General features: G+C 36.7%; 1 pseudogene; it reads right to left on the bottom strand.

The window, feature by feature from the left end:
- Positions 1-4,248: 4,248 nt before the first annotated feature.
- Positions 4,249-4,418, bottom strand: LOC127487113 (U2 spliceosomal RNA; annotated as a pseudogene).
- Between the last annotated feature and the right edge of the window lie 6,826 nt (positions 4,419-11,244).

The raw sequence follows: 11,244 nt of genomic DNA, 5'->3' as shown, positions 1-11,244 counted from the left end.
GACATGATTCATCTTTTTGCTTTAAAATACTGAATTTATCTGTAGGGTTGAAAATATGTTGTAGGAGTGCCAGATAAGGATTGGGGAGACCCTTGTTGGAAATCATGGCATACTCACCTCCAAAGACCCTTGTAATACTCTAACTCGATTCCCTGCCTCCATAATCTCTCACTTTCATTCCCCTTATAATTCTGTCAGGAAAACATTTATTTCTTTTTTATCAAACTAATTCTCTTTTTATTTTTTTAGAAAACTTTTATTTAATCAATATAAATTTCAAAAATAGAACTTTTGGATTATAGCATTTTTCCCCATAATCACTCTCCCACCCACAAATCATCCCATCTCCTATTCCCTCTCTCATCCCATTCTTCATTAATATTTGTTTTTAATTATCTTTATATAGAGAAGATCAATTTAGTATATACTAAGTAAAGATTTCAACAGATTGCACCCACACAGACACACAAAGTATAGAGTACTGTTTGAAGACTAGTTTTACCTTTAGTTCTCATAGTACAATACATTAAGGACAGAGATCCTACATGCAGAGTAAGTGCACAGTGACTTCTATTGTTGATTTAACAATTGACACTATTATTTATGATGTTAGTAATCACCTGAGGCTCTTGTCATGAGTTGCCAAGGCTGTGGAAGCCTCTTGAGTTCGCCAACTCTGATCTTATTTAGACAAGGCCATAGTCAAAGTGGAAGTTCTCTCCTCCCTTCAGAGAAAGGTACCTTCTTCTTAGATGGCCCATTCTTTCCACTGGGATCTCTCTCACAGAGATCTTTCATTTAGGTCATTTTTGCCACAGTGTCTTCGCTTTCTCCGCCTGAGAAATTTTCATGGGCTTTTTAGCCAGATCAGAATGCCTTAAGGTCTGATTCTGAGGCCAGAGTGTGGTTTAGGGCATTTGTCATTCTATGAGTTTGCTGTGTATCTTGCTTCCCAGGTAGGATCCTTCTCTCTTTTTTAATTATATCAATTATTATTAGCATACACTGGTCTTATTTATGTGATCTCTTTGACACTTAATCCTATCTTTATTACCAATTATGAACTTAAACTGATCACTTTAACTAGTAAGACATCATTGGTACCTCCCAACTTAATAGGATTTGGAGTCCCATGGCAAGTTTTTAGCTTTACCCATAGAGGTAAGTCCGATTGAGCATGTGCCAAACTGTACATCTCCTCCCTCTCTTATTCCCACTCTTATTTTTAACAGGAATCAATTTTCAGTTGAATTTAAACACCTGAGAATAATTGTGTGTTAATTAAAGAGTTCAACCAATGGTATTAAGTAGAAAAATAAAATACTAAAAAGAGTAAAATAGTAAGCTGTTCCTCAACAGTCAAGACAAGGGCTGATCAAGTCATTTTTTCTCATCGTGTCAGTTTCACTTCTACAGGTTTCCTTTTAGGTGCTCAGTTAGTTGTCACAAATACACTTTACACAAAAATCCACTCAACATGGATTAAAGATCTAAATCTATGACCCAACAGCATCATCGGAGAAACCCTGCAAGATATAGGCATAGGCAAAGACTTCTTGGAAAAGACCCCAGAGGCACAGAGAGTCAAAGCCAAAATTAACAATTGGGATTACATCAAATTGAGAAGTTTCTGTACTGCAAAAGAAACAGTCAGGGAAGTAAGGAGGCAACCTACAGAATTATGTAACTGATAATGGATTAATAACCAGAATCTACAAAGAGATCAAGAAACTCCACAACAAAATAAACAACTCACTTATGAGATGGGCCAGGGACCTCAATAGACATTTCTCAAAAGAGGAAAATCCAAATGGCCAACAGACACATGAAAAAATGTTCAGGATCACTAGCCATTAGGGAAAAGCAAATCAAAATCACAATGAGGTTTCAACTCACCCTGGTTAGAATGGTTTACATACAAAAATCAACTAACAATAGATGCTGGTGAGGATGTAGGGGAAAAGGTACAGGAATCCACTCTTGGTGGGAATGCAAACTGGTAAGGCCAGTATGGAAAACAGTTTGGAGATTCCTCAGAAACCTGAATATAGCCCTACCACTGGACCTAGCCATTCCACTCCTCGGAATTTACCCAAGGGAAATTAAATTGGCAAATAAAAGAGCTGTCTACACCTCAATGCTTATTGCAGCTCAATTCACAATAGCTAAGACCTAGAATCAACCTAAATGCCCATCAACAGAAGATTGGATAAAGAAATTATGGGATATGTACTCTATAGCATATAGTACACAACGGTAAAAAAAATGAAATCCGGTCATTTGCAACAAAATGGAGGAATCTGGAAAACATGTTGAGTGAAATAGGCTAGTCCCAAAGGGACAAATTACATTTCTCATCCCTTCTCCCCACTGTCAGAATCCAATCCAACTTCTCTTCCTTTCTTCAAGCTACATAAACTTAGAGAAAGGAAACGGAAATTTTCTCTAATTTGCAGGAGAGTATGGACTGGTGGTGGATCTGTTCTCTACCTTTTATTGGCTGACTCCAGTTCACTCTTCAATCAGCTAAAGTTGTTTCCCAGAAATACGAACTCTATATTGTAAATTATGTGATTGGTGTCTCTTAGGATAGTGCAACATTGTGATCTAGCTTGAAGTCCATGGCTATGCTAGGTACACCTCTTCTGTCTACCCACAGGCCTGAATCAACAGAATTATGTTAATACGAGAGGTCTTCCTATTTGCTTTCCCCTATCCACTAGAAATGCAGTAGCACCTGCAAAGTTTTCTTTCTCTCATCCATTTCGTTCTGCTTTTCCCGTTTGCATTACATCACACCAGTGCCTTTACAGAGCCTGGGAGAAACCAGGTTATCAGCATTTTTAACTGATTTTATTTATTTTTAACTGATACTGAAATAATAAACATATTTATAAAGTGCCATGTGATGTTTTGATGGATATTTACATTGTTTACATGTTACATTACATTTTAATGTTTAAATGAAATAGATTTTTTCCTTAGAACTTTGTTTTTTTTATAAATTCAAAATTCTTTCTTCCAAATTAAAAATTATATAGTGCCCTGTTATCTAGAAACCCTACTATGCAATAGACAACAGAACTTCTTTCTCCTTACTTTAACTTAATATCTGCTAACCAAGCTTTCCCCATTTCTCACTTGCACATATTCAACTTAACTTCTGATCACCACCATTTTACTCTCTGAATTTCTATGAGATCAATTTTAAGATGCCACATATGAGTGAGATTATATGTCTTTCTGTGCCAGGAAGGCCAGAATTTTTCAAATTGAATAACTAGGCTAGATTTCCTGGTGAGTAAGGACCATTTTTGACTTCTCAATGTGTCTACCACAATAAAGGAGCTTGTGCAGAGAAACTGTTCAATATGTGCAGCAAGGTGATGGTTCAAGTACTTGGATCCGTGCCACCCACATGAGAGACCCAGATAGAGTTGCAAGTTCTTGGCTTTGACCTGGCCTAGCCCTGGCTGTTATGGGAAGGTGAATCAGCAGATGGAAAGTCTCATACTACCTCTTTCTTTCTGTCTGCCTTACAAGTAAATAAGTAAAGGCAGGCGCCGCGGCTCACTAGGCTAATCCTCTGCCTTGCGGCGCCGGCACACAGGGTTCTAGTCCCGGTTGGGGCGCCGGATTCTGTCCCAGTTGCCCCTCTTCCAGGCCAGCTCTCTGCTGTGGCCAGGGAGTGTAGTGGAGGATGGCCCAAGTGCTCGGGCCCTGCACCCCATGGGAGACCAGGAGAAGAACCTGGCTCCTGCCATCGGATCAGCACGGTGCGCCGGCCGCGGTGGCCATTGGAGGATGAACCAACGGCAAAGGAAGACCTTTCTCTCTGTCTCTCTCTCTCTCACTGTCCACTATGCTTGTAAAAAAAATAAAAAAATAAAAAAAAAACAAGTAAATAAGTGAAAAATAATTTTTAAAATTGATCATTACATTGGATACCACTATTTATTTAGAGGCTTTCTATAAATTTTGTTGCACTGAATTTAATGGGGTTTTGTGTTACAAAGCACTCAGCAAAACCATCACCCAAGCTAAACTTACACCCCTGCTCAAAAGGAAGGAAATGCCTTTGTCCAGTTACAAAATTTCTCTAACCATCTTCCATAAACAACTGCTCTTGGCAATCCCAGTCAAACATGGATCCAATTCTAGCTCTTGTGATACTCAGATCCACTTTATGAGAGACTCAAATATGTATCTGAGGATTTTTCGAAAAAAAAAAAAATCCAACCTTAATGACTTCTGTTCCCCTTGGGAGTAGAGAGGTTTTGGTATCCCTCAAAGAGGAGAGATTAGTTATGAAAGAAATCATGCCCACACACAAGAAAATGCCTGAAAAATTACCAACACACCAGTTATTTGTGGTATAGATTCTACACTTGATCTTAGCCAAAAGGCCGAGAAGCGATGTGTGGTATAGATTCTAATCAGCAAACAACATAGCACTGATTAAGATATTTTTGTGTGTTCTTCTTGGTATCCGCATATGTCTTTTGATTCTGGGTATGATAACATGTCATAGTCTTTAGTGCAACTTACCAAATTACACTTCAGAAAAAGAAAGTAATGGTTTGTTCTTTTTTTGGATTGAATTGTGTTTCCAAAAACATATGTTGAATCTCTAATCTGGTACTTCAAGAATCTTGCCTTATTTGGAAACAGAGTTATTATAGATATAATGTCTCTGATGAAGTAATACTGGAGTAGGGTGAGTTCTAATCAAATATGAGCAATGTCCTTGTGAAAATAAGAGAATTTGGATATAAACACAGAAACATACAGTGAGAAAGTCATTTTCATTTGACAATGGAAGCTGAGATCGGACTGATGCAACTATGAACTGAAGAATTCCAAGGACTGCTGAGAATTACCAGAAGCAGGAAGAGGCAAGGAAGGTTCTCCCACAGAGACGTCAGAGGATATGTGACCCTATTGACCCCTTGATTTTGGACTTTTGCCTTGCAGAACTATGAGAAAATAAATTTCTGCTGTTTTAAGTCACCAACTTTGTGGTACCTTTTTACTCCAGCTGCAGAAAACTAATAGTTTCTCATGTTATTATTTATTTATTTTCATTTTATTTGAAAGGGAGGGAGAAAGAGAAAGAGAAAGAAAAAAAGAGAAAGAGAAAGAGAGAGAGAGAGAAAGAGAGAGACAACAGACAGAGTAGGGCCAAGCTGAAGCCAGGATCCCAGAACTCCATCTAGATCTCTCATGTGGGTAAAAGGGACCCAATTACTCCTGATATCACCTGCTGCCTCCCAAAATGAACAGTTAACAGTAAGCTGGATCGAGCCAGGAGTCAAGCCACACACTCCAATATGGGACATAGTTGTCCCATACTGTGCCAAATGCCTTCCCCGCATGTCATTTTAAAGGACTGAAAAGGAAACAAAGAATTACCAAGTGGTAGGACAGTTTGTTTTGGAAGAATATTGGGTTGGACAGTCAGATGATCTGAGTTTAATTTGACTGTTGTTAATAAGTCATCTTGATCTGGGGAAAGACTCAGTTTCCTCACCTACAAGACAGAAATGTGATGTAGTCAGTTTACCTTACAAGACTATTACCTGCTGTGAGGATAACACAAAATAATGTATGAAAGCCACTGGAAATCTGCAAAATCAATCCTAATGTGAGATATCATTACTGCCATTAAAACTAGTCATTTATTTGATTTAAATAAATCCCGAAATAATATCACTGAATTTGTTTTGTAAAAATTAGCATTATAAAAAATTTTGTATTTGGGAATATAGATCTAGTATGAAAGAGAGAAGCCCACTGTTTTGATTAAGATGAAGATGAAGGAAAAAATATTTAATTGCCCCAGGTGTGTGTGCACAGCTGCTTACTGAAATATTTCTTGTTATTGTTTTTGTTAACAATCCAGGAAGTGAAAAATTTAAGCCTATCCATTTTTAAAAATGTCTGAAATAATTATTTTACCACCCCCCACCTTGGCATTCTTGGGTAATAGTAGATTGAGGAAAAAGAGTTTCTTCTTCCACAAACTGGTTTAGGGTTTTTTGTTTTTAATTTTTAGGTTACATCCTCACAAAGATCTTTGATTTTTTTTTTTTTGGTGAGTTTTACTTGCTTTTAGTATTAATCAAAAACATATCAAAAATCTCATTTGCATAAGGTTTCAAGTCTTAGAATATAACCAAAAACAGAAAAGTGAATCATCATTGGCTAACGGTGACCTTAGATACTCCCAAAATGGAAAGTTGAATCATTTTCTAAAATAGTGTAAAAGGAAGAGATCTATCTCATTTCCATCCTCAAGCTCTCCGCCTTCAACCATCTCACTTATCACACACATTCATACCAATGAGGGGAGAGTCCTTTCAAATAGGGACTAAAAAATACATAGAAACTGCTCTATATTTATTAAATAAAATTGAAAATAAATAAATAAACAAACAAATAAAAATAAATCTTAAAAAAAAAGAAACTGCTCTAGGACCTTTCCTCTTGATACTGGGAGCACTCATATGTTTGAGGACAAATAGTTTAAGTAACTTTCTAAATATTGTTTGCTGGGTATACTGACAAGTAATGATTACATGTAACAACCAGAACCATGACATAAGACTGTTTTCCCCTACTCAAGGCTACATCACAGTCTTCCTGCCCTGGTCACCCTCCATAAAACAGTGATAATGTCAACAGTAACTAGGATGATGATAATGATAAAAATGATGATAAAAATAATAGCTAACAATTATTGAGGACCTATGTGATAGTTAATTTTATGTTTCAACTTGAATGGGCCATGGGGTACCCAGATTATACCTTGTTTCTGGGATTTTATGAGTGGGTTGATGGGTAATATTAGCATTTGCATAGAGGGACATAGTAAAGAAGATTGCTAAATATTATCCAACCCCTTAAAGCCTTAAGTAAAACAAAAGGCAAAGAAAGGAGGGTACCACTGCCCAGCTCCTTCTCCACCCCCAGTGCTGAGCTGGGATATCTCTGGGCCTCAGACTGGTGTTTCTACCATAGTCTACCCTGGTTCTCAGATCTTTAAACTCAGACTGAATTATACCACTTAGCATCCCTGGGTCCCTCCAGCTTGCAGATGATACAGTCTGGGACTTCTCAGCCTTTGTAACCCTGTGAGACAATCCCTCATAATATATTTCCTTTTATAAGCTGCTTGCTTCTGTTTCTCTAGAGAATTCTCACTAAACACAGTCTGTTATGTTTCAGAAACTGCACTAGGCATTTCATGTGAACTTTGCATTGATTTTAGTTCAACTAAAGAAATGTAACATTCAGAACACCTCTTGAAGCTCAGTAACACAATATGACTTCCTCAGCATCAAATAATACAGAACACCAGCCCAGGTCTTTATAACAAAAGCCTCATGCAACTGAAAATACATCATCTCCATTTGGAAAATGAATCTTGATGCGAATGGACTGGGAGAGGGAGCGGGAGATGGGAGGGTTGCGGGTGGGAGGGAAGTTATGGGGGGAAAAAGCCACTGTAATCCAAAAGTTGTACTTTGGAAATTTATATTAATTAAATAAAAGTTAAAAGAATTTAAAAATATAAAAAAAAAATAAACAAAACAAAAATACTAAATATCGACTGTGTGCCTGGCCCTGGGCTATATATCCTTTGTACACATTGTCTTTAGCTATCATCACAATTGCCCTATGATGTGTTTGTTATCCCCAAGGGGTTATATACTGTTCCTGAAGTCTCACAGATAGCAAATGGGATATGAATCCAGTTCTGTTTTGTCCTGCAGTCTATCTTAAGCATTTACTGAGTGAGAGAAACAATGACAGCCCTGCAAGATAAGTACAATAATGAAGCCATAGGAATGTTGCAGTGTGGGAACAAATGATGGCATGAAGAAGCTTCCAAGAGCACTCAAAGGATGCTTCAGAGGAAAGCTGAGGAGCTAAGATCTGAAGGGCAGGTGGAAGTGGAAAGCATTCTAATCATAGGGTATGATATATGTCAAGGCATTAGTGTTCACAGTATTTTATAAGAAATATTAATAAGTGGTCTGGATAGAAGGTTGGATCCATTTGATTGATCACAAGAGACCCTGTTTGAAAAGCCAGGTGACAAGGAGGATGAGATACTTTGTAATGGGTCATTAAGTGTCTCCAAAGGCATGGGATTAATCTAATTTAAGGATTTAAAGCAAGCATGACATTTGAACTTTTAGAAGTTCACTGTGGCAACAGTGCATTGGGGGTGAGGTTAAATTTTAGGGAGACAGAAGACTGGTCATGCAGGTGATAATGGATGGTGGTTTTATGAAGAAGAGAAGAGGACATTTCATTAAATGGTAAATGAATATTGTGAAAAATAGTGTATGAATTTAAAAAATGTTCATATCATAATAAACTTTTCTTTTAATTCCATTTCTACAAACTTTTAGAAGTTCATTCACATAGCAAAATGTGTAACTACAAAATTAATGTGCCAAAATCAGTACTTTTTCCATATCTAAATAATAACCACTTAGATCATATAATAGAAGAAAAAATCCTATAATATTAGCAATATAGAAGATAAAATCCCAGGGGATAACATTTAATAAATCTATGTAATTATAATTTTCAATAATCCTATGGAAAAATCTATAGAACTCTGTAAGGGGGTTAAAAGAAGACTTGAATTAATGAAAAACACACCTTGCTTTTAGATAGAAAAACTCAATAATGAAATGATATCAATCATTTATGTATTAATCTATAAATTTAATGCAATCCCAATTAAAATTCTACTGGGAATTTTTTTGGGGGGGATCTTGAGCCTATGAAATTTTTTGAAAGAAAAAAGTGTGTAAGACAATATAGTACAGTACTTAAAAGCATATGCTTTTGAGTTACAGAGACCATATTTCAGTCCTATAACTCTCCTCAAACATGCCTACCACTAGTTTTGTGAACTTGTGTGTCTTCAACTCTTTGCTCCTCGATTTTCTCATCTGTGAAGTGAAGCTGATAGTGCACATGTACTAGACTATTTGCAAGAATTAATGAGGTAATATAAAGAAAACACAGTGACTTATACATATTAAATATCAGTTATTATGACAAAGTGAATGCATTAGATTGCACCACATGAAATTGAATTGCCATTTTTGTAGCTTAAAAAAGCCAGTCAAATATTGGCAATTTCATGTGATTCTATTGAATATACATTAACATATGACAATAATGTAATATTCTTCTTATGTAAATAGTTCTATAATATTGAATAAAGAGTATCCTAATAACACGAATAAGCAGTATACATTTGAAGTGGTCCACAAAGATATAAAGTGGTTCTATCTTACTAGCAATAAAATATATAAATTGAAATAATTATGAGGTATTATTTTGTACTTACATAGACAATAATTTTTTGGACAAAATATTAAGTATTTACAAGGTTATGTGGTTACAGGCACACACATAGCCTATTGGAATCTTAGTGTAGTAGTTTAAAGATATGAATTTCAAGGCCCAAAGTGCCTGGATTCCAAACCCAACCCTGCTATAAAACTAACTGTGAATTTGAGAAGATAATATACCTCAGTTTGCCTTAGTCTGTTCATGTTAAAAGAAGGGTTGATTACATTTTCTGTTTCATAGATATCATTGTGAAATTTTTTGGCATACACATTTAGTTTTATTGTAACAAAGCAACTGGTACACTGTTAATATTTAAACACAAAAGAAAATTTTAAAATAATAGATACAGGGTTACAATAGAGAATATCAATTCCAAATAAGATCCCACAGGTTCTGCTAATTCTCCTATGGAGTGGCAAGTTTCAAGTCATCATTAGGAGAGAATTTTATTTTTAAAAGTATCATCTTAAACCTCAAGGATGTCTGTAAAACATCACAATTAAACATGCCAAGGGAAAAGCCATATGTTTTCAAAATGCCCACTTAAATGAGTTAATCTTAGAACAGGGTATGCTTCGTAGTAAGTACCAGACATATTATTTTTATTTTAATCATGATTATTATGTTTTACACATTTTCACTAATGTGCTTTCATATTATTTGAGAGAGAGAGAGCAAGAGAATGAGAGAGTGAGGGAGTAAGAGAGAGCGAGAGAACTTCCATCTGCTGATTCACTCCTCAATGTACAATAGCAGGGCCTGGGCTGGGCCAAAGACATCATTACTACTGCTGGTGGAAATGAGCCACTAAACAGTTTTCAAATCCTAGATATGTCTTTCTTGATTAACTCTATAACCAAATGATCAAATTCTCCCTCTTCAGTGTGAAAACACTGACAAAATTACTTTCATGACTTCATCATGGCATTCAGCAGCTCAGTATCTTATCATCATTTCATAACCTCATAATTATAAGCAATTTACTTTGTATTGCCCATGTCCCTGAATCTCTTTCCATATCAATACCTATGTTTTCTTTGATTAAATGAGACATACCATATCCATATCCTGCCCCCAAACCTGCACTGCCTCCTTAGTGCTTGTAGGGGTGGGGAACCTTTTTTTCTGCCAAGGGCCACTGGGATCTTTATAACATTACTCACAAGCCACACAAAATTATAAATTTAAAAATTAGCCTGCTGTAGATTTATTGAATTTCAAATCTCCCTTACAGTTGCCTTGTCACGACCAGATGAAATGATTTCATGGACCTTGCCTGACCTGCGGGCCAGCTATTTCCCATTTCAGGAAGCATGAAATTCAAGACACTCTATCGCAATATGCATATTTGTAGCTCTGTGAATTTCTGCAAGTGGGCTGTCACTCTTGGATGCTACTCTATTCTTAATCTCTTTTTCTAATGTTTAGTTATTTTTTAGAAAGGGAGTGAAGGGGGGAGGAGAAAGGAGAGGCGAGAGGCGAGAGGTGAGAGAGAGAATGAATGAGAATATGAATAAATCTTCCCTCCACTAGTTCACTACCCAAATGCCCACAACAGCCAGGGCTGGCCCACACTGAAGCTAGGAGCCAGAAACTTCATCCAGATTTCCCAAGTGCACGGCAGGAACCCAATTACTTGAGCCATTTCTTGTTGCCGCCTAGAATATTCATTAGCATGAAGCTGGATTAGAAAGCAGGGTAGTCATAACTAATACAGGCACTCTTGATATCGGATGTGATCATCCCAAGTGGTGGCTTAACCTGCTGCAACAGAATGCTGACCTGTTTTGTAAGTCATGGCTCGGTGTCACTTTTTCTATGAAGTCTTTCTTGATCTGTACTGCCCTCCTCTGCCAAGTCAGA

This window comes from Oryctolagus cuniculus, chromosome X (genome assembly GCF_964237555.1).
Source record: "Oryctolagus cuniculus chromosome X, mOryCun1.1, whole genome shotgun sequence".
Lineage (NCBI taxonomy): Eukaryota > Metazoa > Chordata > Mammalia > Lagomorpha > Leporidae > Oryctolagus > Oryctolagus cuniculus.
This window is presented reverse-complemented; position numbering and strand designations above follow the sequence as displayed.